This window comes from Pinus tabuliformis, chromosome 6 (genome assembly GCF_031772625.1).
Source record: "Pinus tabuliformis cultivar Carrire ecotype Pingquan chromosome 6, CPIR1, whole genome shotgun sequence".
In the NCBI taxonomy this organism is placed as follows: domain Eukaryota; kingdom Viridiplantae; phylum Streptophyta; class Pinopsida; order Pinales; family Pinaceae; genus Pinus; species Pinus tabuliformis.
This window is the reverse complement of record NC_142292.1, coordinates 1,224,682,009-1,224,709,452: the sequence shown is the minus strand read 5'-3', so window position 1 is coordinate 1,224,709,452 and position 27,444 is coordinate 1,224,682,009. Positions and strand designations below refer to the sequence as shown.

The 27,444-nt window shown below is 35.1% G+C and overlaps 1 pseudogene; it reads left to right on the top strand.

Annotated features, from left to right (window-relative positions):
- The first annotated feature begins 14,190 nt into the window (after positions 1 to 14,190).
- On the top strand, positions 14,191 to 15,199 carry LOC149263110 (sulfite oxidase pseudogene; annotated as a pseudogene).
- The last annotated feature ends 12,245 nt before the right edge of the window (positions 15,200 to 27,444 follow it).

The following is a 27,444-nucleotide window of genomic DNA, read 5'->3' as shown; positions in this document are numbered from 1 at the left end:
AGTGATACAATGTAGATTGTAATCCTTATGGCCACGTCCACCTTTTATAAGTTTTAATATTCAAATTTTGACTTATGAGGGATCGATGCTCCTGCATCAGACTAATGGGGTAGAAAAATTTATGACCTCCTATTCATATGCTTCATTGTTACATCTCGTTCACCTCACTTCAGTCTTATTTCTCATCATGTATCATTGAGCTTCTAATCTAACTCAGCAGTGAGCTACAACCAAGCTTCCACTAACACCTCCCTGAGCTCTCTCCTCTGGTTTGGTATTTTGGCATCATAGATTCACCTCCACTGGAACCTCTTGAGCTTCCTCTACTTCTCTAGCTATTGCATTCTCCTCACTTCTCTCAAAATTATACCCACAACTGCAACTGTGGAATTTCCACAACAACTTCTACCCAACCACAGTTGGAAGTTGTTCTCTTAAAGGAAATATTTCACTACTCTAATACCACCTGACGCAGACCAAAATTTGGGTCTATACATATCAACCTCCAGATGGCTCAAATCTCATGAGCTTATGGGTTATATGCCCATGAACATGGCTCCTTTTTCCTAATATGTAACAATGGCGCTAGCACTCCTTTGAATCCTCAAATAAACAACGCATAAGGTCGGGTGTTCAACCAAACTAAACTAGGTCTAACTAACCCAACTTCAAATTTGCTTGAAGGAGTCCACCCTTGGTTGGAGGTTGGGTCCCAACTAGAAGTCATCTCAACTTAAAGAAACAATCAAGGTTAGATCGAATTCACTGTGGGCTAGTCGGGGATCGAGCCAACCAACTCTACAAACATTCAAAACTAAGAAGGTCCAATTGAAGGCCATGATCGGCTGGTGTTGAACAAATTTCAATGGAAGTGGGTCCCTGACTGGTTAGTGGATCACTATTGATAGATATTGTGATCAACATTGGATCATCCCCTTGTTTGAACGCATGCTTCATACTATGATTCAGATCTGCAACACTTACTCACGGCCTCTCATACACACCCGAAATTGTATTCATGAATTCATACACACAAAGTCATATAATTAACAGGATTTACATAGAGCACGAATAACTCAAAAATCACACCACTATATTAATATCAATAAATTGAATTTGATTATGCACTAAGGGTGCTTAGGCCTTGGCCATCTTTGTTAATTTGGCAGCTTAGGGACAAATTCCCTCTATTAGACAGTCTTCATCATCTAGAGAAACCTCAAATTTCCCTTAGAAGAATTTAATTTGGTTAAGGAAAAATACATTTTTAATGTGAGAACCCACTGACACAAAAGTACAGGTCGGCCTAAAGGACAAATTAGGTCTACTCCAATGCTTATAAATACAAGTCATGTCAACCTCATTTGGAGCATCACATCACGCATATTATTCTTCTTCTTGGAGGTTCGTACAATTTGAAAATTGTAGGTCTTCATCCACACGTGTGAAGAGGAGAGAGAAAATTTCAAAGGGTTGAAATATGTCTTTGACCAACACTTTGACCAGCGTTGACTTTCAACATTTGGGAGCACTTTGACCTGGTTTGACATTTGATTTGGATTTGTTCTTGGAGGTTGCATTCTTTGGCACAATGACCGAGGTTTTTGGGTTGTTTGACTGTAGTTGACTACAAATCTTAACCATACAATTTCTCTCTCCGTTGACCAATTTTGACCATTTATTTTGGGGTTGTTTTGACTAAGGTTTAACCAACTTGGAAGGTCGAATATTTTGACCTTTAACCGAGCTCTCTTGGAGGTTGTTTGATCGTTGACTTGAGATTGGTTAGGGCATCATTTATTGTTGTTGACTACCATTTGAAATTGACCATATTTAGCTTAGGATAGATTTGACTATTATCTCATCATTTGGATATTGGTTAGTTGACTTTGTTGGATAGTCAAAGGATTGACTTTGAATCTTGATTAGTGAATTGGATCATTGTACTCTCTTTGCTGAACATTTTATGACAATATAATAAGAAGAAGAATTTGAAATGGTTTTCCTCATTGTGGGTTTCTACTTGGTCTTTGACCAAATCCTTGTGTCTCTTATTGCTCTTGATTGTATTTTATTATCATTGCATTTATTGTTCTACCTACAATTTATATTTATTACTGGAAAGATTAAATTGATTTGAAAATGATTGTTAATTGAAGATAAGATTGGGCTAAAGTGATTGTAACAACATAAAACAATGGAAAATTAACATGGTATCAAAGCTAAGGTGAAGGCAAGCCCAAGGAGACAAAAGACAAGAGAAAACATCTTTGGAAGAAGCTAGAGCCTATTTGACTTGGTCAATATGTCTACCTCTTACTTCAAGGATTCTGAGAAGTTGGGAGACTCGTCAAACTTTGTTTCTTGGAAGATTAGGTTGGAAGTGATATTGGATGAAAATGATGTCTTGGAATATGTGGAGGGAAATGTTCCTATACCTTCGGAAAATACTCCTTCTATTTCCAAATCTAAGTACAAGAAAGGTGAGCTCAAAGCCAAGAAAAATCTCATTGATGGTTTTTAAGATCATTTACTTGTTTATGTTGGAATCTTGAAGAAATCTAAGGATATCTATGATAAATTGGTTTTGATGGATGAGGTCAACAACTTGAATTGTATCCTCTCTTTGAAAAATCAACTCAAAGAGATGAAGATGAAAAAATGGGAATTTGTGCAATCGTATATCATGAAGGTGACACACCTAAGGGATCAATTGCAATATGTTGCTGAACAAATATTTGATAGGGAGTTGATGGTGGTGACTCTTCAAGGTATTCCTCTTATTTGGGAAACCTTCATTAATACTATAAGTAACAATAATGTTCTACTAACATTTGATGAGTTTGTTGTTAAATTCACTCAAGAAACCAAGAGGATTGCCAAAGAGAGGATTCAAAAACATGAAGAATGAAAGCCCTCTACATTTGTTGCTCAAGATAAGAAGAGAAAAGGAAGAGGAAGACCATCTAGTTTAAGAAGGACTTCTTCTGATTCCAAGGAGTCCAATAGGATATTCAAAAGGGAATTATCAAAATTTGAGTGTTGTAATTGTCACAAGCATGGTCACCATGCTGGAGAATACCTAGAAAAGAGGAATGCTCTAAGATCCAACATGACTTCAACAAGAACATGTTCAATAATAGAATAAGAACAGATGATTGAATAGGAAGGGATGATAGAAGAAGAAGAGATGCTCCATCTTATAATGAAGAATGCCATCACCCTAAAAAGAGGTCAAGGAAATCCATGCATGAAACTAATGCAATTCTAGTCAATATGAATATATTCTTATTTCTGCTCTTTCTAGTTCTTCTCGTCTGGACTCATATGATAGCTGGTTAGTAGATAGCAGGGCTTCTAGAAATTTCTATGGATATTGGGAAGTCCTCTCAAACCTGGTTTATAGGGAGATAAATTTTAAAATCATCCTCGAAGACAACTCCATTCATCTCGTGAAGGGTTTTGGTTATGTCAAATTTCATTTGGACTTCGGTGAATTCGTTCTTATTCATGATGTTATGTATGTTCTGGAACTAAATAAGAACTTGGTATCTATATCTGCCTTGGAAGACAAAGGGGTGAGAGTAGCCTTCATAAGTGGAAAATTCCTCACCTAGCCTATCGAATCCCACATGAGGGATGCTTTTACCTTGGGACCTAGATTTGAAGGACTCTATAGATTCAATGGAAGTCCTCTCCTAGAAATTTTCCATGACATCAATCATCAAAGTGAGTTATGGTACCGAAGGTTGGAACATCTACATTATGAAGCCCTACCGAAATTGAAGAAGTTAGTCTCTGGGATGCTTGATGTTCAAGCTAGTCACGAGGCAATATGTTCGGGATGTGCTAGGGGAAAGAAGATAAGGGGACCATTCCCCTCCAACAAGAACAATACTAGTGAAATTCTTCAACTCATTCATTCTAACCTATGTGGACCTATGCATGTGCACTCTATCATTGGACATCTATACTACATAATCTTTATTGATGACTTCTCCAGGAAGACATGGATATTCTACTTGAAGCACAAGGATGAGGCTTTTGATATGTTCAAGGACTTCAAGGCATTGATATAAAATAAAACAGGGAAGAAGATCAAATTCTTCAAGTATGACAATGGTGGATAATATATGTCAAATGAGTTCATTGACTTTTGCAAATAAGATGGAATCAAGAAGGAAACTATCATACCTTATAATCCCAAGAAGAATGGTGTGGTTGAAAGAAAGAACAAGTACATCATGGAAGCTTCCTAGCTATGTTGCATGATCAAAAGTTGTCGAAGTTTCTCTAGGAATAAGTTATAAATACACTGATCTATATACAAAACAAGGTTTCTCATCAAGATTTAATAACAAGACTGTATAAATTAATGCATAGATTCAAAATTTCTCATGAAAATTACTAATTTGCAAGACTTGAAGCTACACTACTAATCTGCGTAAGTTAATTCAACATATATAACACAAATCATAGACATGCAAAAGGAAACATCACACATGCACAAAGATTTATCTAGGGGAAAGAAACTGCTCAAAACCACTTACTATCTATATTGCATTAATTAGAGAATAGAGATGAAATACATATGCTTGTTGAAGCTTGAGCACACCTTGTAAGTGTATAGTCTATCACTTTTCCTGGATGAGTGACTCTGGCCAACACTTAGCCAATTTTCAAGCCCTCCAAGCTTCTAATTCCTTGCATCGTTCCTTGAGGAATTAGGGCCCTATTAATTAGGAAGTTCCCTCATTTGGATTTCACAATTCCTTTAGGTCCTTCCTCTGACTGCACGCACCATCTGTACACTTCGGAATAGTCTACAACTGATAATACAATGCATTGAAATCTCCATCTCAACTAGGTAACTTGAATTCTCTGCATGCATGAGCTAATTTAGGTTGATTGATTAGTTATTTGGATGATCATTGAGTGTGGTTGAAGTTCCACTTCCACAACTTGACCTTCCACTAGTTCCTCCAATAGTTAGAACTAGTTTAACTTACCATAACTCAATTTAACTTAATTAAATTGCTACAACTGAAATTAACTCAACCTAGGATCCTAAAATTTTTGAATCACTGCACACAAGTGGACTTCATGCCCCTAACTCGAATTAATTGATCTAGACTCCTATTTTTTTGGAATCAACTCAAGTAAATTGAACTTCAACTCATTAACTCGAATTGATTGTTTTTAATTGAGTGACAAGAGCCATGTCACCTCAATTAACTCCTCCAAGTTGTCTGCTAATGTGGAATTTCGAATTTCCTCAATTTGATTAAGGCAAAAATCAAAATTGATACTTTCTTGTTGCATTTTCAATAAACACTCCTGAAGAAGTATTCACAAGTGTCAAGCCCAACATTAGACACCTCAGGATATTTGATTTCCTTGTATATTTTCATGTGTCAAAGGAAAAAAGGAACAAGTTGGAAGCCACTAGAAAGAAAGGTACGTATGGCGGATATTGTGAAAACTCTAAAGCATTTAGAATATATATATTTGGTCAAAGGAATATTTATTTTAGCATGGATGTAACTTTCGAAGAAGATGTTTCCCTTGGAAAAGCAAGGGACCTTCCTCTACCTCCTCCTGAGAAGAAAGATGATGACATGGACTTACTTGATGGCCCATCTATGGTCGAGCTAGAGAAATATGTTGATGATGATACCATGGAGCCTATGGACCCCTTGGATTCTCCTCCATGTGACCCCCCTACTAGGAAGAGACCACTGTGGTTTTATGATACATTGCAAGATGCTGATAGACATGTTCCTGCCAAAGCGACCTTTAGAGAAAACAAGAAACCATGTCAGTACCAGGGATACTTTGTAGTTATGAGCTCCATCATACAGGCTGAGCCTCCCACTTTTGAAGAAGTTGTGAAAGAATAGGTTTGGAAGGACGACATGGCCGAAGAGTATGAATCGATTTTGAAGAATAATGTATGGGATGTTGTTCCAAGACCTAAAGGAAAGTTTGTTGTAACTTCGAAGTGGTTATACAAGATCAAGCATGAAGCTTATGGAAGCATTGAGAAATATAAAGAAAATTTCATGGCTTAAGGGTTTTCCCATAAAGAGGGAGAAGACTATGATGACATTTTTGCACCAATTTCCTGATACACTACTATTCAATCGATTGTTTCCCTTGTTGCTAGTCAAGGATGGAAATTTCACCATATGAATATGAAGACTGCATTTATTCGTGTCATACTAAATGAAGAAGTATGTTGTGCATCCTTAGGGATTTGAAGTGAAGGATAAGAAGACTCATGTATGTAGGTTGAAGAAATCTATATATTATTTGAAGAAAGCCCCTAGAGCCCGGTATGTCCACATTGATAGTTACTTGGTGAAGCTTGGATTCATGAGAAGAAGTGGCTATTTGAACCTCTACTTCAAAGTGGTCCAGGGTATGCCTTTGATTTTGGTTTTATATCTTGATGATCTATTATTGACAAGTAGTGAGCCTTTGATGCTTGAATGCAAGAGGGATTTGGCCTCCGAGTTTGAGATGAAAGATATTGGTTTGATGCATTACTTCTCGGGATTAGAGGTGTGGCAACCACCTGGTGAGATTTTCCTCTCCCAAGGAAAATATGTCATGAAGTTCTTAGAAAGATTTGGAATGGTAGAATGCAGGTCCATGGCCACACCGATGGAGATGAACTTCAATAAGTTAAGCAAAGATGTTGTTGGACCTGATTTGGTGAATCCATCTTAATACCGAAAATTGATTGGGGCATTGATGTTCCTTGTGAACACCTGTCCAAATATATGGTTTTCAGTCAACACTTTGAGTCAATTCATGACTAAGACCCTTCATGTACACTAGGTTGTTGCCAAGCACGTTCTAAGATAATGCATGGGACGATCAATCTTGGTCTGAGATATGATACCGGAGATGTGAGACTGCATGGATACATTTATGTTGATTGGGCTAGAAGAGAGAACATCAAGGTGTTGCTTTAGCTTGGGTTCTGTGATGATATCTTGGATGAGCAGGAAATAGAAGTCTGTAGCTTTAAGCATAACAAAGGTAGAGTACATTGTTGCTAGCATGGCTAGTTGTGAGGTAGTTTAGTTGAGAAAGCTCTTTGGAGAGTTGTTTGAGAAGGTTCCGAATACGACCATGATATATTGCGACAACAAGAGTGGGATCTGATTGGTAGAAAAATCCCATATTTCATGACAATTCCAAGCATATTGAGATCAAGTATCATTATATACGAGAAATGGTGTAGAGAGGAATAGTGAGACTCCATCATATATCAATTGATGAGTAGATAATAGACATACTCATTAAGGCTTTGCTGAAAGGGAAGTTCTTGGTCTTTAGAGATCAGCTTGGACTAATGGATGCGACCCTTTTTTGAGCTTCCGGTGTGAGGAATTGAGCCATAGACCTCTTAGGGTTGAAGGAACTCTAGAAAATAGGATAGTTGTGATCATTACCTCACAGTAAGTAGTATCTTTCCTATTGTCTAGCAATAGGATAGCCAAGATCCTTACCACATGCTAAGTAGCATCTTGCCTATTCTCATCTTTGGGACTTGACAAAATATACCCCAGTTGGAATCCTACCCACAAGCTAGGCTTGTTGGGATTGTTCCTCCCCATCTGGCTAATGGGTTGAGAGGTGACTTGGGATAACTGTGATCCTTACCATTTATGGTAAGTAGTATCCTGCCCAACTGAGAGGATGCAAGTGTTCTACGATTGACTCTTAAGAGTCAATTTGGGAATATTAGTGAACAATAGGATAGTTGTGATCCTTACCTCACGGTAAATCGTATCCTACCTATTGTCTTGACGATAAGATAGTTGTGATCCTTACTTTTGATGGTAAGTCATATCCTACCTGTCATCCTTGGACAGAGGGTGGTAGCTTGAGCTCCGATATAATGTCAAATTCTTCTTCTTTTAGATTCAAGAGTGTTTAAGCATAGATGAGTAGAGATGAGCCGAGATGAACAAAGACAACATTTGACTTGTGATATTGAGACATTCGAGATAGACCATACTACAGTAGGAAATTTCTCCCTAGCTGAGAGGGAGTGTTAATTTGGCAGCTCAGGGATAAATTACCTCTATTGAATAGTCTTCCTCATCTAAAGAAGCCTAAAATTTCCCTTGGAAGAATTTAATTTGGTTAAGGAAAAATATACTTTTGATGTGAAAACCCAATATGACACAAAAGTACAGGTCGACCTAAAGGAAAAATTAGGTCTCGTCCAATGCCTATAAATACAAGTCATGTCAACCGCATTTGGAGCATCACATCACACATCTTCTTCTTCTTCTTGGATGTTCGTACAATCTGAAAATTACAGATCTTCATCCACACATGCAAAGAGGAGAGGGAGAAAATTTCATAGGGCCAAAAATTGTCTTTGACCAACACTTTGACTAGTACTTTGACTTTTGGCATTTGGGAGCACTTTGACTTGGTTTGACTTCTGACTTGCATTTTTTCTTGGAGGCCTCTTTCTTTGGCACAAAGACCATGGTTTTTTGGATTGTTTGACTATCACTGACCATAAACCTTGACCACAAACTTTCTCTCTCCATTAACTAGGTTTCACCATGTATTTTAGGGTTGTTTTGGCTGAGGTTTGACCAGCTTAGAAGGCTGAATATTTTAACCTTTGACTAAGCGCCCTTGCAAGTTGTTTGATTGTTGACTTGAGACTGGTTAGGGCATCATTTGTTGTTGTTGATTGTCATTGAATTTGACTAGATTTGACTTGGGACAGATTTAACTATTGGCTCATCATTTGGATATTGGTTGGTTGACTTTGTTGGATATTCAAAGGATTGAATTTGACTATTAATTGGTGAATTAGAACATTTTACATTCTTTTCTAAAATTTTTATGACAATCGATTAAAGAAGAAGAGTTTGAAATGGTTTTCCCCGTTGTGGGTTTTCGCGTGGTCTTTGACTAAATCCTTGTGTCTCTTATTTCTCTTGAATGTCTTCTACTGTCATTGCATTTACTATTCTATCTACAATTGCTACTTGTTACTAGAAAGGTTAAATTGACTTGAAAGTGATGCTAATTGAAGATAAGATTGGGCTAAAGTGATTGTAACAACATAGCATAGTGGAAAATTAACAATATCCTTAACCCATTCTACATTGTATAACTCTCTCTTTATAATGGCCAAAGGCTTACAATTTATAACGATAAACATAATGAGGATCAGATCATTGAAAGGATTCAATTTGATCCTTGAAATCTTTCACAATCCCTGGAAACCAGGATATCAAAACAAATAACTCAAATAATCTGAGGAAATATCGTCCTTATGGCCACGTCTACCTTCTAGAGGTTTGAATATTCAAATTTTGACTAAGGAGGTATTGATGCTCTTGTATCAACCACGCTGGATATTGTGCACTGCAAAGAATGATGAACATCATGCATAGCACAATGATAAGTAGGGATACCACATAGATGTGTGATGGAGACAAGAAGGTTGTGATGTAAACAACAAAAGACAACTTCCAAGCAGTTACTTACAACCTGTTGAATTGTTGTTAGATCCTCCTGACAAAGTTAGTAGTTGATCTTTGTTTGTTATCCAGAGATCCATGATGTTAGTAGAAATTTGTTTAAGAGGTTTCAGTCAGTTAAGTTGTAGTAGGGTAGTTATTGTTGTTATTGATAAGCTATTATAGAAGTTGTTATGACTGTTAAGAAGGAATGTTGTTATTCTTCTTATAGAAAGTATGATTTGTAATTGTAATTGTAAGAGCGGATGAGAGATTTATGAGAAATAGAGATGCATGTATCAAAAAGAGTAGAAGATGAAGGATCTACACATTCTTGTGTAATGAAGATCTTGCTATAATGAATAAAAACTAAATTGGATGGTTTCTCTAAAATATTGTTATATGTGTCTATGTTTGTGTACTAAATACTAATGAATAACGTTGAAATGTATTACTCGGCTTTAGTGTGTAATGTGTGTTTCTCTGAAGTTCTTTGACTAAGTATACTCACATTGCGATGAATATGAGTATTTTTACTGCATAATTGGTTATATATGCATTGTATTTTGAATCTTGGTGGTCAAAGGAAATAGTCTAAGTTGAATCGTCTTTGTCTCCCCATTTTTTGCAAAACCTTCAAAGGTTCTTTCAGTTCCATCATGATGCCTCAAGTGAGACCTCACCTTCTCGCGGGTGTTGAATATGTTGATGCCTAGTGGGTTTTTTTGGCTAATTCCTAAACTCTGGATCACCCCTACATGCGCCAAGAATCACATTGACTATTTGAAAGACATAAATTATTGTAAAAAGGAGAAATTTACTTTGGGTAAAATATTTGGTGCAAGAGCAAATGATATGAATCAATGGGTTGAAGCATCATCCTGAAAATTTTGGAAGGATGAAGATATCATATGCTCCAAAACTAGGTGACTTGAATTTAATTAATCAAGTGGTAACACTTGGGTTCAATGTTAATGAAGAGAGAGTAGCATATTGTCTCTAGACACTTCATAGGATTGTTGTGGATGTTTTAATTACAAATAGACATCTTCAATTCTATGGAGATGCAAAAAAAAACATGGCTTAGATGTTGGATATCCTTGTTGTATATGCTTGGTTGGATCCCACTATTGGTTATTTCCAAGGCATGATTGATTTGTTATCTCCATTCATTGTTCTTTTTTAGGACGATGTGAATGCATTTTGGTGCTTTGATAGTATTCTTTGAACAATATGACCGAATTTCCATATGGAAGGTCTTGTTGGTATAGTGAAACAATTAGAAGCCCTGGAAAGAATATTACGATTGATTGACATCCAGTTATTCAATCATTTCGTTCATATTGGTGCAAAAAGTATTCTCTTTGCATTTCATATGTTGTTTGTCCTCTTTTGCCAAGAATTGTCATTCAATGATGCACTTTGTATGTGGGAGATGATGTGGGTTGTTGATTTTGATGAAGCTATGTCAAGGGCATTGAAAAATGTTATTAGATGGCGTTGTCATTGATGTCAACCCATGGAGTTGATTGGGTTTGACTTTGACTAAAAACACCAATCATTGATGTCAAATGGTTAATGAACGCTTCTTAATAATTGTCAGATTACATCAAGTTGACAACTCCACTGTTGGATGGTTGAAAACCCAAGTGCTATGGTTTGGGTTCCCTAAAGTAAGGATGTACCTCGTCTTTGTCGAGGTTTTTTGAAGTGTCAAAATATTGAGTTTGACTTGGAGATCCATGTCATTGGATTTTCCTCATCTAGATCTTTCTGGTGGTATGTGGAACACCACATAAGTCCACCTGGTTTGAGAGAAAGATGAGTTTGAAGTTGGTGATCTCAATTTCTAGGCTAAAACCCCAAGGGGTAATGATATAACACCTCCTCCTATGGTTTTCAATATATGATATTTTTTATCACCATAATATCACCACGTATAAGTTACATAACTTCAATAACCAAAGACAATAAATCAATCATTGACTTCATGCACCCTTGTGTTTCCTACAAAACACACCAAAGACGATTAGTGTACAAGTTTCTTAGAATTCAAACAAACTAGCAGATAATAAATACTAAATTAAAATTAATCCTATTAAGAGTTAAAGAGTTCCTAAATATTCTAAAAGTCCTACCAAATGAAGCCCCTAATTAGCCTTACCACACACTATAAAAAGAGACTCCTCCTAACATCCAAAACATAACATCTCAACAAATATTTCCATGCCTAAGCTATGAAATCACTCGACTTTTATATGGTAGATCAGCGAAGTTATTTTCTTGAGGAAGTTTGAAGTTTGATCCTCTTTTAGGGTAGTGAAATTGCAGGAGGTAAGTAACCTTTTTGTTTTGTCTTGATTGGGTATTGTTTGGCAAATTCAACCTTGTAGCAACTCTATTAGGGCAAGGTTGCGGGCCTTGTAAAAATTTATTTACTATTCTCAAGCCTTCCATCCTTCATTTTTGGCCCCGTGGTTAGGGCATCAAATGCAGGGAATTCAGTTGAAGTTGGAGTGCAATATTAAGTCTTGATTTTCGATTCTATTTTAGGATTGAATTCAAGTCTCTTTTATGTTGCAATTTTGTTTTTGGTTTTGGATTCGCTTGTGTGTCTTTGTAGGTTCGTTGGGCATATAGCTTGACCAAATTATCTATTATCTTTACACTAGAATTAATTGTGGATGAGAAGTTGTAGTGACTTGAACACAACAGCTAGGCAAGTGATGAACTTGACCAATAACATGACACTTAACATCCATTACTGTGACAATTGTTTTGATAACCTATTAAGATTTGCATCTAAAGGCACGCGTTAAAAAATGATGTGATTATGTGTGACATGGCATCAAGGGACACAATAAACATTGACCTTGTGTTGACTTGATTCCTACATGATCTATTGACCTGGTTGTGACTACATGTACTTCAAGTGTCTTAACTATACTTTTGACAAGCCATCTAATTGGTATGACAATGTTGTAATCCTATTGATGACAATGTTTGAGTTGACACCTTTCACTTTGATCAATTGAATTGACTTATGGACTTATGACAATAATGATTTAGAGTTGGTATTGAAATAATAACCTAGGGTTTCTCTTGTATAACCTAGGATTTGTGCATAGTGAATTGTAATCTTGTAGGGCAACAGGTCTTGAAGCTAATATCATCTAGTTGTACAACATATTGAATAAGAATGGATAATAGGGCTTGACTAGTCAAATAACAGTGTTTACTTATATTTTGGTATGTCTCTAGGGACAGAGTTTGTAAGCATTGATTGCAGGTGATCGAGATGACCTGAGGCACCTTGGTTTGTTTCATTATTTGATAGTAGTACCAGATGGTTGTACCTTCGAGTGCAGCCTAATACGATGATGACAGTGGTTGTGCATTGATGACTATTCATTCATGCGAAGTGTGTAGTGACAGTGATGTGAAGTTGTATAGTGATAGCTTGATGTTTAGCATTATGCAGTGATCAATTTTTGGGAACATGTGATCATTGGCTATCAGGATTTTACATTTATTCTACATCTTTCTTATAACTATTCTACATCAATTTAGAGTACAAGGGATCCAGTGTGAAAATTATGAAACATGTCTACCAACTCTTATGGGTGATTGGAGTCATCTTCAGGTTGTGTCCTGAGAACACTTTAGGGTGGCAGGGTAGTGCTAGGGAAAGTTGTGCCTTGCATAGGGCGTTGTGGTGTCCATTCAGTTGTGGTTGATAAGCTAACAAGGAAGTGAAGCATCCTCTTTGAAAGCAGCTGGTAAACAGAGTGTTGAGGTACTCATCAGGTTGTGGCCTGATCTACAGGGCATTGGGGCATCCTTCTAGTTGCAACGGGATATTAGGGTCTAGTAGCATCCTACAAGTTATGTCCTTTGAATTAGGGGGTTGACGCCTCCTTCAGTTGTAGCTGAAACCTTGATGTAATTAATTTATCTTTTAAAGAGAGAAGAATATAATTACTAAGAAGCATTCGGTGGTTTTTGACCCGGAGGAGGTTTTCCACCTAAAAATCTTTGTGTCCACTCTGTTATCTTTCTGCATTATTGTATGGTGTTGTCTAATGTGGATTATTGTTTATGATTCTCTGAATAAGAACAATAATAATAACTGAAGTTTAACTAATGCTCTGAAAAAATATTAAAAAGTGTTAATTTCTAAGAAACATTAATTCAAACCCCCACCCCCCCCTACACCCTAGTGTTTCCAAGAAATAATTACCTTAAACCACTAGTCTTTAATCCTCCAAACACTTCACATAGAGATACACATGTAGAATATGGAGAAAATACCCCTTGTTCAAAGAGTGATCACTCTGAACAACTTGATGAAAATATTTTTGTTTATGGTAACAATGATGCCAAAAATCTCTCTAAAAGCCCAATTTCCCCATCAATTATGGAACCTTCTCATGCACATGAACAACTTGTAGTGTCATCTGCTAATTCTTGATTTGGCCTTTCAATGCCTATGAATGTTCTATTTGATAATGCACCTTTGTCTTCTGAAGTACCAATCTTGTGAGTCCAAGTTTTTCCATAAGATTATCGAGAATAAAGAGCCCATCTGAAAATTTTAAACAAGATCTCTCCCTAATTAGCTTTGTTGGGGACTAGTCTGACAAGCATATGTTTAAAAAGAATCCAATTAAGAAGGAAGGCAAACATGCCAACTCTCCAAGGTCCGAGAACATATGATAATGAATCACCTTGTAATCCTTTACTTAAAGCCAATTCCAATGAACCCTTTGATGCAGAAACTCCATGAAGTGCCTTAATCGATGCATATGTGACCTCTATGGACATGTTTTATAATCATAATCATGGAGCCATCCCTGTCCTAGATAATCCAGAAAGGTATTTTGTGACAATTGGTGGGTTAGTGCAAAAGAATTTAGATTTTTTTATGAATGACATAAGGATGCTTCCGAAATACACAATTGTGGCAACATTGTAGTGCGTAGGTAACTGAAGGACAAAATTGAGCAAGAAAAATCCAATGAAAGGTTTTGGATGGGATGTAGGCACACTAGGAAATGTTGTGTTTGGGGAGGAGCAAAGCTTTTAGTTGGCTAAACTTGTAGAAGTACCTAAATATATTGTAGTCACAAAGGTTGGATGTAGCCATGTTGAATTTACCAGTGTGTATAATTGTGGGGAAGATAATGGAGGACCATTCAAAGCTTCAATACCTTTGTTGGAAACCATGAGTCATGAAGTTGATTTTTTATTACATATGAAATTACTGGTGAGGTGTTGAGCAGGAACCATGACTACCCCCTTTGAGTTGTTGTTCCAGTCACAAGTGGTGCATGCTCAGTTAAATGGTTAGATTAAATAGAAGTAAATGCAAATGAATTTCAGGTTTTCTTCATGCAAAAGGATTATAAAGTGTTCCATCCTATTGTTCACTAGGTAATATTAAATTTCCATCACAATATCCACTGATGGATATTATAGTTAATTGCGCTATTTTCTCTCTTGAAGATGTCTCTTTAGCTCAATGGGGAAAGAAGGTTATTATACATGGTTATGCATTATTTGGAGAAGGACATGGAATAGAATGAGTGGATGTCTTTATGGATGGGAGAAAAACATGGTTGAAAGCTATGGAATATCAGAAGGGTGGTGTTCCATATGTAGAATCATTAATAATATTATGCCACTACATTTAATTTTAATCTTTTAATCAACAACTAAACATACAATTATCAAAAGCCTAATAATCATTAATAAAAATAAAAATTTAATAATAAAATCAATTAATTAAACTAAATAAATCAAACTTGTCGGCTCCATGCATTACCATCCCAACCCTCTCCTCTATTTATTACCCCATTAATCTCTGACTTAGTCACTCATCTAATCTTGATGATGAACCACATAAGTTGGTTCAAAACGTCGATACAAACATAACAGGGAAGGCTACAACACACAAGATGTGGATGGCCTTGACTAGTCTATACTAGAGTAAAAATGGGAACAGGAAAATGAGGTTAAGAGAGAAGATGAATGACATTCATATGAATATATCAGAGACCATGACCTCATATCTCACTAGGATCCAACAGGATCATGATGAGCTATCAATTGTGGGAAGTGTTGTGAGTGATTCAGAGCTAGTGAAGGTAGCTCTAAAGGGTTGCACTAAGTAATGGACCACCTTTGTGGGTATCCTTGATAGACAACGACTTCTTGATTGGAGACGATTGTGGATGACTTCATCCAAAAAGAAATCTAGGAGAGTCCAATAATTGGGGGAAAGTGTAGGAGTGGAGGTGGGAATGAGGAAATTGCTCTTGTTGTGTGAACTAAGAAGGGCAAGGGGAAGGCCAAGCAAAACCAGGGTGGAGGAGGATCTTCACAAGGAAAAAAGGAGGACACGAGCAAAGTTAAGTTGCACTAAAACAAATACGGAAATGGATACGGATAAGGGGTTTGAAACATATATGGAAAATTTTCAAAAAATTTGGATATGATACATCAAGGAAACAACACACACACACACACACACATGACAAAATAAAAATTCCATATTACCATTCATCTTTTAATCTTTAGAATCTAGATTTTAAATATAAAAATACATAATCATCATCATGAATTCAATAGAAACATTGTATCACCATCAATTAAACATAAAAATTGTCATCATAATTCAACATTGACATTTAAAAAACATCAAAAAGAGTAAAATATCACAATATCACCAAAAAGAAAAATCATGTTACTGAATATTACATGTTAGAACACCTAAGCAATTTGTATCATTTACTAGTTATGTTTACAAATAACCTAACATGAAATAATTCCATAAAAGTGGGACAAGCCTTTTAATAAAGAAATGGGATGAAAATGTTGCAAGTTAAATGTTTAAGGTGATTACATGGCACACATTTTTCGAGTGTCGAATCCATGTACTTGAAAGGTCTGAAACAAAAGCGAGTGGCGTGAGGGCATGAACCGTAGGTCTATAAAATATATTTTAACTTACCTAAAGGATTCTAAAAATATCTATAGATCAATAAAGAATATTTGTGATGTATTCAAAATTATGTGTTCCACAATCCTATTATGGTTCCACACAATGGAATCTTGCCACCAACTCTGCTAACGAATATTTCAATTGTTGTATAATTTAATGAAACCTTAAAAATATACTTCAAAACTTCAACCTTGCAATTGTCTTGTTAAAAAGAGAGTAGACATTACCAATTATGAGGTTATGAGGTCCATAAGCGTTTCTGTCACTTTGCTTTTTAGTGTCTCAAGTCCTTTCAAAATCAATTTTAGAAATCGGGAGGTAAGTGATGAATTATATTAAGCCTTCATCACACGATGAAATAATCCATTTTCTATGCTGGTTGGTTTCCTATGCTTGGGGGATGAATGATATAGACCTTTTGAGATGTGATAAACTAATGGCCATTACCCCCATGGCTCCGATAATTCGTTTGGCACGTCTAAGTTGTTGAGTTGATAGTTCTATTCAACATTGTTTTCGATGATGACATAGATGCGGTGATTTTTATCTCCTAGGAATCCATTAAAATACTTCCACACCTATGACATACCCTCTCCTATATTGTCTCTCCCGTAGCATTGGAATTTACCTTTTGCGAAACAAGGAACGGTGTTTCAGGAAATTTCTCCAGACGTTTCTGGTAACTTAGGAGCAAATTTATGTGCTTTACATGTCACAATTTTATCCATTATGTCAGACAATGTTCAAACAGGAAGAAGGGAAAAGGAAAGACACCTATGGTAGGCACAACACAAATGGATGAATTGGCCAAGAAGTTCAAGAAGAACTTTGCCTTGGTGTCATGCCTTTCTAGCACCGTTATGAGATGGGTGTGATTTTTGGATAATGGAGCATCCCATCGCATGATGAGATCTCAAGAGATATTTAATAGTGTGTCCAAGGACCCCAAATATCTACATGTGGATCTTGCTGACAACACTAGGCATGCAGTAGAGGGCATTGACGAGATACAGTTTCAAATGGACTCATGGAGTATCATGGAGGTGGAGGTGATGTTTGTACTAAGGTTGGAGAATAATCTCCTTTCAGCTTCATCGAGTTAGAAGAAAGGACTAGAGGTCGATTTCACAGGAGGTGAAGTAGTTGTCAAGTTGAAAGGGGTTGATACTAGTGCGAGTTGAGTCATAGGGAGGGGGAGAACAATCTATACATGTGTTTAAAATGGTTTTTATTGATGTCAAAGGTTGTCCAAATTAAAGATGAGATTACATATTCAAATAGAATATTCCGAGACCTTTCCAACGGTATATGGTTCTCCTTCTAATTCTATAGGAATGAGGAGATATGAAATATTTTTTCAAGATGACCCAATCAAATTACAAGTTGGCCCCATTTGGATACCCTAATTCTGAAGGAACTTTTACTCTAATTACCTAGCTCAAATGGTATCATAATATATATGATTGGAAAGCTTATTTTGATACCTTTCCAACTATATATGGCATGCCTCGCGGTTGAGGAGAAATTATTTTTTTAATATTCACTATACATTATGCCAATTGCACTAGTCAGCCCAGCTAGTGGACAAGTCATCCCTACCCTAGTGTCCAAATGAACTATAAATAGGCATGACAAAGAGAATTTCTAATCACTCGACTCAATAATTTCAATTTTTTTTTACGAGAGTGAAGTAGAAATTATGAAGTTCATACCTCATGAAACAAGAAGAAGTGAAGTGAACCCGAGTTGAAGCAGTTCTATGGGGAAGGGTTTTGGCACATCTTTTGAAGGGTTTTTGGCATTGTCTTTGGGAAGAGTTTCTGGTTTTTTGAGGTTTGTTTTAAGGATAGAGTACTGGAGGTTTTAGGCCAAATTTCAAGTCTATTTGAAACCTAAGTTCATGCCTAGTTTAAAGGTCGAGTCTTAGCCTGGTTGGAGGCCCTTTTGTTGCACACTTTTGAGGGCAAGTTCTAATCCAATTTTGAAGATGGTCAAGCTTTGTTGAAGGTTGTTTTCAAGCCTATTTTTGGATTCCAAATTCTAGTATTGTAGAAGGTCGATTTTATTGTGTAGTGTAAAAGGTGGTTGATCCATATTCATCTTTTGCAGAGTTATTTTTAAACCCAAAATTAGGACCGAATTTCTTAAGAGGTGGAGGTTTGTTTAAGGTTGCACAGTTGTGTTAAGGGAGTTGTTAACTCAATTATGTTAATTTTCGAAGTTGTTAAGGAAATTCTAGAAGAAGTTGGAACCTGAAATGAAGATTTCAAGGTGACTAGGGCAAAAGAACAAGGTGATTAGGAAACAAGATAAAGAAGAAGGACAAGCGGTTGTGGTCAGGCTTGAATGTGCAAACCTAAGGGTGGCATGGTAGAGTGAATATGAGAATTGGTGTTGATAGGTCCAAGGAACAAATTGAAGGAGTAGGTTGGTGCCCACAAATTGTTGAGTTGGTGCTCAAAGAAGATTGGAGTCTCTTGGAGGTTGATTCCTACTAATTCGCTGAGTTGGAGCTCAACTGGAGGACTAAAATCTCCTATATGTTGGTGCCTATGAAAGTTGTAATTTGGTGATTACTAAGAATTGGTGTCCTCGTCTTCTTAACATGTTGGAGCTTGCAATTTTTGTAAGTTGGTGCTAACATAGGATTGGTGTTCTCACAAATGGTTACAATGAATTGAAGATTGTTTACAAGTGTTTCTTCTTCAATTTTTATCCTTTTTTCTAACAAGCATCTATTTTCCTTCCCTCTCACTTTCAACAAAACTTGCACTCCCTTTGAATGGCACTTTTGATCTTTGTGTTCATACATTGTAAATGATTGATTATGTGATGTGAATTCAATTTCAAGATTAATTTAGTGAAACACCAATTCCCCCCCTCTCAATATTTCCAAAAATTTGTATTATGTAAAGTTCCTTCAGACACAGCCTAATAGCTGGAAGGTATACCTCAAAAATACAAATGGAAAAATCAAGAAATTGTGACTCCAAACTCTCGAAATAAGTCTCCTCCATATCCATGAATACATAAATTTGTAAAAAAAAAGAAGGAAATCAAAAGAGACTATTCGATGTAGAAGAAGGTTGCACCATTGATGTTGAAGCATAATTTGTGACGCTGAGAAGAGAAAATACAAGGCTTAAAGAATAGTTGCAAATATTGAGGCTTGTGAAAATATTGAAGCAAAGAATGTCTCATTAAGGAATGAGATAGACAAGCTCAAAAAGAACTTTAAAAGTTCTGAAATGTTGGATAATATTCCTAGCAATTAAAGATCACCATACGAAAAAACAAGTCTTGGTTATGTGGGCGAGATTTCATACAAAGAAGATGCATAATTTGTGACGCTGAGAAGAGAAAATACAAAGCTTAAAGAATAGTTGCAAATATTGAGGCTTGTGAAAATATTGAAGCAAAGAATGTCTCATTAAGGAATGAGATAGACAAGCTCAAAAAGAACTTTAAAAGTTCTCAAATGTTGGATAATATTCCTAGCAATTAAAGATCACCATACAAAAAAACAAGTCTTGGTTATGTGGGCGAGATTCCAGAAAATCTTGAAGGCCATGTTGATATTCTTCAAATTCCCAACCATAGTGGATGCAAGGAAAGAAATGGGGATGAGGTTGGAAGAGCTACTTCACCAAGAAGCTATGTTGATGCTCTCAAAGGGTCCATACATAACTCAAGAAACAATGTAATAAGAGACAAAGGTCAGTAAAGAATCAAATCCTCCAAAGTAGAATAACTTCAGAAGAACTACTTCATTAAGGGAATCCTACTCAGCGAAGTATCAATCTATATTTCTTGGTCATTGTTTTTCATGTACAAACTTTGGACATAAAGCAAGGGATTGTAGAGCCTATGCCAAGAGTGATTGTGTAAGTAATAGAGGACCTTATTAGAATTCCAAAAACAAGTTTGTAGGAAATCAAATTAGAGGTCTTAATGGCTACAACAATAGAAATCATAATTCATTCGCTCCATTATTCAAGTACTACAACAATAGAAATCATAATTCATTCGCTCCATTATTAAAGTACAATACATAATGCTATAAATGTCACAATGTTGGACATATAACACATGATTGTAGAAGTAGCACGATATGGTTCTCCTAAGAAAATCAAGGAAGAAGATCTTCCTACTAGACACAGAAAATGCCATAAAGGTGTGGAGAAGAAAACAAGAGCCAAAGATGGCTCTATATGCTTAAAACACAGGTCTTTGTGGATGGAAATTTATATTTGATGCATTGGATCAACACAATGCACAGGAGCTAGCTTCTACTTCCATTAAAGAATCAGGGTCCACCACATCAATGGACCAAAGGAGTGGGAACTTGTTATGTGAAAAGGATAATTGAAGGGGAGAGAACCCAAGAGATTGCTAGAAAGGAGGAAGAAGAGAGGAAACTGAGACTTGAAGAGGTGGCCAAAAAAAAATTTCTAAGGCCTTGAAGACTACTATAATATAGGATGAAGAAAGAATGGTTGAGCAACTCAGAAGAGTGTTTAATTTTGATCCACTACACAATATCATTGAAGGATCAAGACACTATTAAGTTGAGTTATTTGTTGAAGATAGGTCGATTTAGTAGCTAGTTGAGCCCACACATGTGCAAGTCGTACAGGCTTGAGGAGGCCGAGTTAGGGGGTGAAAAAGGGTGTTGCACAATGCTAGAACAGGGTTGTACAATAGGGGTAAATAGGTCGAATTTATCACAAAGAGAAGCCGAATTTATGAGGGATTTCATAAGCCAATTCTTCCTACAATAGGCTAATCAATTTCCTACAGCAAATTGACTTACATGTTTTGCTACAACTGATAAAGTTCTATGTGAAATTCCCTGAGGGTCTAACCCTAATTTTCCTTATCCATATAAAAGTGGAGGATTGTTCTCAGTCATTTCTCTGTTGTTTTATGACTGATTTCTCTTGTTATTTCTGTTGCAAATTAATTTTCACAAGTTAAAATACCATGGTATTTATTTTACAATAGTTCCAAAAAAAATTATTTGGACAAAATATTTTTCTTGTTTTTGTGTAAATCGTTGAGATAAAATAGATTTGATCTGGTATTAATGAACTAACAAAAACCCTTATTCCAAGCATTTATAGGTAAAAATAGTTTATTCTTATTGATTCATGTGTCTTTAATAGATTAAATGGATTTTAAGTTGATTTTATTAATGACGAGTTGTTTAGTTTAGTTCCTCTCTTACAGTAGCAAGCACAAAAGTATTTAAGCCTTTATGGGTTAAGGAATTAATCCCTACTCGGATACATCCTAAATGCAAATAATTTGTCTTTAGCCTCTTTGCCTCTGCCTGTAGTTCTTTGGGTTTTAACAGAGATATAGTCTGTATATTATCTGAATTCTCCTGGATCTGGCTTACAGACTCTTTAATGCTTATTCTAGTGGTTGCAATCAAATGAAAAGCAGAAAGGTCACTATACACTTCTGAGGGAGCTATCTGGGGCAGTTCCCATCGGGCTGATGGTTGGGATTCTTCATAAGAAAGTTCAGCAGAATTTAAAACTCTACTGGAGCTACTAGCAAACATTTCCCTTAATGGGTTTTCCTCAGCCTGTGAATCTCTCTCTTCAAGTTCTCGGAAGGAAACAAACTTTCTGAAAGATTCCATTCTTAAATGAGTATTTTAGTTTTTGAATACCAACCTCAAGAACCAGACATTACTGGCTCTGATACCAATTTTAAGCAGGGGCTCCTGTCACGATCTTGCTACTTGCTGCGTCTCTTCGTATGACTTTGACAATTGACTCCTGGTGAACCTACTGAGAGCTTTCACACTCTTATGGCCTCAACAATGGCTTCCTCACCTAACAATGGCCTTGGCGTCCCTTCGTTCCTTTGGCGAACTTCCTGCGAACTTCGGATGAAGGCACAAAGACAACTACTACCACAACAGACAATATTAATGTGCAGACGATGTATTTAGATACAGAATGGTGTACTCATTTTATTTCAGAATGGATATGAATTTGTTTACAGAAAAATTCTTACAGATAGATTTCCTTATAGAGATTGACTATCTTCACATTTATCAGGCTTTATGCTATTCGCATGGAACAAGCAATACCAGAGGCTACCTGGCGAAGGATAGACTCTGCCTCAGAATTAGACTTCAACACATATACAGACTGGTCGACTCTCTATATGATTCAGCCACTTTAGGTTCTCACCAGTGCTGAGCACACTAATGCGCAAGCTCCCAAATCACCTAAGGACTTAATTTCTTCTCGTGATGCAAGCAGATCAGACAAAATGTCCGCAGATGCAGAGCAAGAGAGGCACTTGACTCAAACACACAAAACTCTAGACTCAATCTAAACTCGAATGCCTCATCAATGAGCCTTACCCTCATTATATAGGAATGAGAGGGGACAAACATTACTGTAGGCCATCCGTAAACGGTGGATAGAATCATTACTTTTCGGATAGTGCTAAGGCGACGTCCGCACAAAGATTCCCATCTAAGGAAAGGAATAGTTGCTTTCGGGTAACGCCAGGGCAAATCTGATAGTAGATTCTGTTCGGAAAAGCAAATCCTACGGAAGATAACAAAGTGGATGCTTTCTTTCAAATCCCATGAGAAAATTATTCATGCTGACAAAACAAAGTGGATGCTTTTTCGTAAAAGCCCACGAGAAAATTATATTTTATTTACATTGTGGATACTTTGGTACAGAAAAGCCCATGGGAAATTTGGTCACAATTAAGCCCTTGTGACTGGTCCGTATTATTTACATCAAAAAATAGTAAGGTCAGGGAATCTATCCCTTTTATACTGCATTGTGTCCCAGGCTTTTGTGTAAATCCTGCGGACAATCATGGGCTTCCCAAGCACAATCTGGTACTGGACTTTGGTTAATACAAGCCATTCCATGTGTTCTCTCATATATTCTTCAAGGGAATTATTATATGGGGAGGACTTGTAAGTTGACCATTCACCTTTAGTCATTTGTTTAACAGTGTTATAAACAGGGTGATTACAGTCTGTACTACATTGCTCAATACATGGTTTGCAAAGATTTTTGCAATATTTTTCATGTTCTATAGGGTCCATGGCAGTTCTATTTATTCCATAATCAGTCCACCAGTCTCTAAACCACTTACATTGCTGATATCCTTGAAAATGACCGATGGCACTGAACCTGAGTCTGGTGTAGTAGGTTTCGATCTTGTCGTCGAGGTTGAGAAATTCCCACCAGAGCTGTTTGTAGTCTGCAAAGTTATACACTGTATCTGGAAATATGATCTTGGGATCATTTCTTGGCCATCTAGCATACATAGCCCTCTCAAACGAAGATTTACCACATGAGTTTTGAAGAGGACCGATATGAGATTGTATGGTGTTCATCAAACCGCACCCAGGTCCAATATGGCAACCTCCAGCTTGTGGTTAAAGGTTATGGTCAAAATTCGCAGCAATTACCACACAAAAATCTTTGAACGTAATTTATGTGCAGAAAAAGGCCAATCTTGAAAATCCAGAACGTTTGTTTTTGGCAGGATGCCCCAAATTGAGTTCGTTAAGAACAGTTTTCCAAAATAAGGTATGAATTGAGAGATATGGATAGTTCTTTAACCAAGATTTGTCCAAATTTTATGTTGTGTGCCTAGATTTGAAAAAAAAAAAATGCGATGCCCAGACTAGCAAATTAAGTTGGCTTATGGTTGGAGATTAGTATGCAATTGATTCAAAAAATATTTCCTTGATTCATATTCTTTCAAATTGAGCAAATGGTTGTTTTATAAGTTCTAGCCAATTCCAAGATTAGGGAAGTTAGTTCACCCTGCTCTTTGTATAAATGCAGCAAGGGCAATTAGTGATAAGGGAGAATGTAGTTAAATTGTCATGTTGTATTAGAGAATCAAAGAGATAAGCTATATTATTCTATGACTTGAGTTATGATCTTTAATAGAAGAAGTTGGTTGATTGTTGAAGATATTGTACATTGGTTGTGACTTTATTTGATTGTCCTCCAGGCACATTGACCAAATGAGAAAGGCCCCTCAGCTGGTAAGTGTTGCCTAATTTTTTATCCTCTTAATATAAATTAATTCCTTGATTTTTAGTTTAGGATTTTGTTTCAGTTATGCTTTGTTCTTATATATAATCACCGACATAAATGAGACATTGGATATAGGAGAACATAATTTATTTTTAGTGCATTATAGGAACACTTAATGTGAAAGACTATAATTGTTGCTTGGAAAGCACTCTTGTAAATTCCAACTAGTGATCAACATATTTTCGGAGTGTAGTCTATAGATTAGCTTGCTTGCGTGTTTATTTCAAACATTTAGAGACCTTTCTAAGTAGATCTTTTAGTTTTTAATTTCTTGTGCCTCATTTCCAAATTACTTTGCCTTGCTTGCTTTCATTCGTTGCATTATTTTGAGAAAGATTTCAATTGCAAAAGAGTGTTTGATTTTGATCCACTACGGAATATCACTAATGGATCAAGACACTAGTAAGTTACTCCTACAATAACAATGTAAACTTTGAAACGGGAATTGATGTGATTATCCATTTTGTTGAAGTAGCAAAAAGTCAATCGATTTTGAAAAGTGGTGATGCAAAATACACTTTTTTTTTTCGAAGCATATTTTTAACACTTTAAATTTTCTTATGTATCAAATATAAAGATTTGTTTTTAAATGTTAGTGATTTTCATGCTGATTTTGAAATGCATTAACGCAGCATCAACCAATTTTTGTAGAGAGCTTATTTTTGATACTTTAAATTTTCTAATGTATTAAGTGTGGATATTTTTTTTAAATGTTACATTTTTTAACACTTTGAATTTTTTTATGTCCAATTGTTTTTTAAATCATAATTACTTAACAAATTTTCTAGTTGTCTTATTTCTCTTTTTTTAAATGTTGGTTACTTAAAAAAACCTATATATATATATATATATATATATATATATAAACTAACTAACTAACTAACTAAAAAAAAAAAAACTAACAAAAAAACACTTTTTAAATAATTTAAAAACAAAATTAAAAAACAGAGAAACAAAAATTTAAAAACCACTAAAATTAAATTAAAAACATTTAAAAAAAACATAAAAAATTATAATAAAACTAAAAAAAACTCAAATTTAAAACAAAAAAACCATTAAAATTTAAGAAAAAAGAAAAGAAAAATATGTGTGCCCCCATGGGCCGTTCAGCCATTGAGGACCCCTCGACGGCCCATGCAGCTCCGTCGCCCAAGGTCGCGCTCCCACAGACTGCGGGCAACTGAGGGCCAATTCTTAGAATCGGCCCTCAACCGCCCGACGGCCCGTAGGAGCGTAATTTTATTTTTTTGTAAGTTTGAATTTTTTTTTTTTTTGAGTTTTTTTTGTTTTCTTAGGTTTATTATAATTTTTTGTGTTTTTTTTTAAATGTTTTCAATTTAATTTTAGTAGTTTTTTAATTTTTGTTGTTTGTTTTTTAATTTTGTTTTAAAATTATTTAAAACATTTTAATTTTTTTGGTTTTTCTTTTATTAATTTTCTAGTTTTCTCTTTTTAAATCTAGTTTGTTTTCATTTTTTTTTTTAGTTTTTTGTTAATTGTTTTTAAAAGAAAACCTATTTCATTTACTTAATTTTATATTTTTTTAAATTTGTTTTTTTTTTTTCAATATTTTATTAAAAAAAATTGTACATTATTTATTTTTATTTTTAAAATATGTTTGTGTTATTATTATTTATTTCTTATATTTTTTTTAGTATTTTAATTCTTATCTTTTATAGGGTAATTTTGTTTTTCTTTTTTAACATTTTTATGAAAGAAGTTTTTTTGTCTTTTTTATGTTTGATTTTTTGGTCTTTTTTTAAGTTTATGTTTTGTTTCTAATATATAGTTTTATTTACGTTTTGTTATTTTTTTTTGCTTTTTCATTGTTTTAATTTTTGTTTTTATTGTTAAATTTATGTTTTCATTATTCTTTTCAAATTTTAATGTTTTTCGGAGTCATGATAAAATCATTTTTGTCATTATTTTAAAATGTTGAAAATTTATCCTAAAAAAAACAGACCGCATTTCATCAACACGTTGAAAATTTACCCTAAAAAAAAGGGGTGTTGTTCTGGTATCAACATTTTTCGTTTTCAAGGTGTTTTTTGCACAAAAAATTGGTTCACTATCATTTTTAAAACATGTTGAAAATTTACCCTTAAAAATAATAAAAATAATAATAATAATGTTATTCCAACGTCAACAATTTTCGTTTTTTACATTGTTTTTCATGGTTTTTTTTTTTTTTTTTTTTTGCTAGAGTTCTCATTTTGAATTTATAGTTCTCGTTTCAAAGTTTACATTGGTCAATGTTAATTGAACATTTTGGTATGAAAGATTGTAACTCAAAGCATTTATAACACTCACTAGTTTTTTAATTCTTATCTTTTATAGGTTAATTTTGTTTCTCTTTTTTAACATTTTTATGAATGATTTTTTTTTTTGTTAATTTTTTGTGTCTTTTTTTAATTTTATGTTTTGTTTTTAATATATACTTTTATTTATGTTTTGCTATTTTTTTTAACCTTTTTTTCATTGTTTTTATTTTTGTTTTTATTTTTAAATTTATATTTTCATTATTCTTTTGAAATTTTAATGTTTTTTTAGTCATGATAAAATCTTTTAAGCCATTATTTCAAAATGTTGAAAATGTATCTTGAATAAAAAATAAAAAATAAAAAATAAAATGCTTTATTTCATCAGCACATGAAGAAAATTTACCATACAAAAAGAAGAAGAAGAAGAAGAAAGTGTTATTCCAGCATCAACACTCTTCGTTTTTAACACTATTTTTCGTATTTTTTTTGCTTTTGTTTTTTTGCTAGAGTTCCCATTTTGAGTTTATAGTTCATGTTTCAAAGTTTACATTGTCCAATGTTACCTGAACATT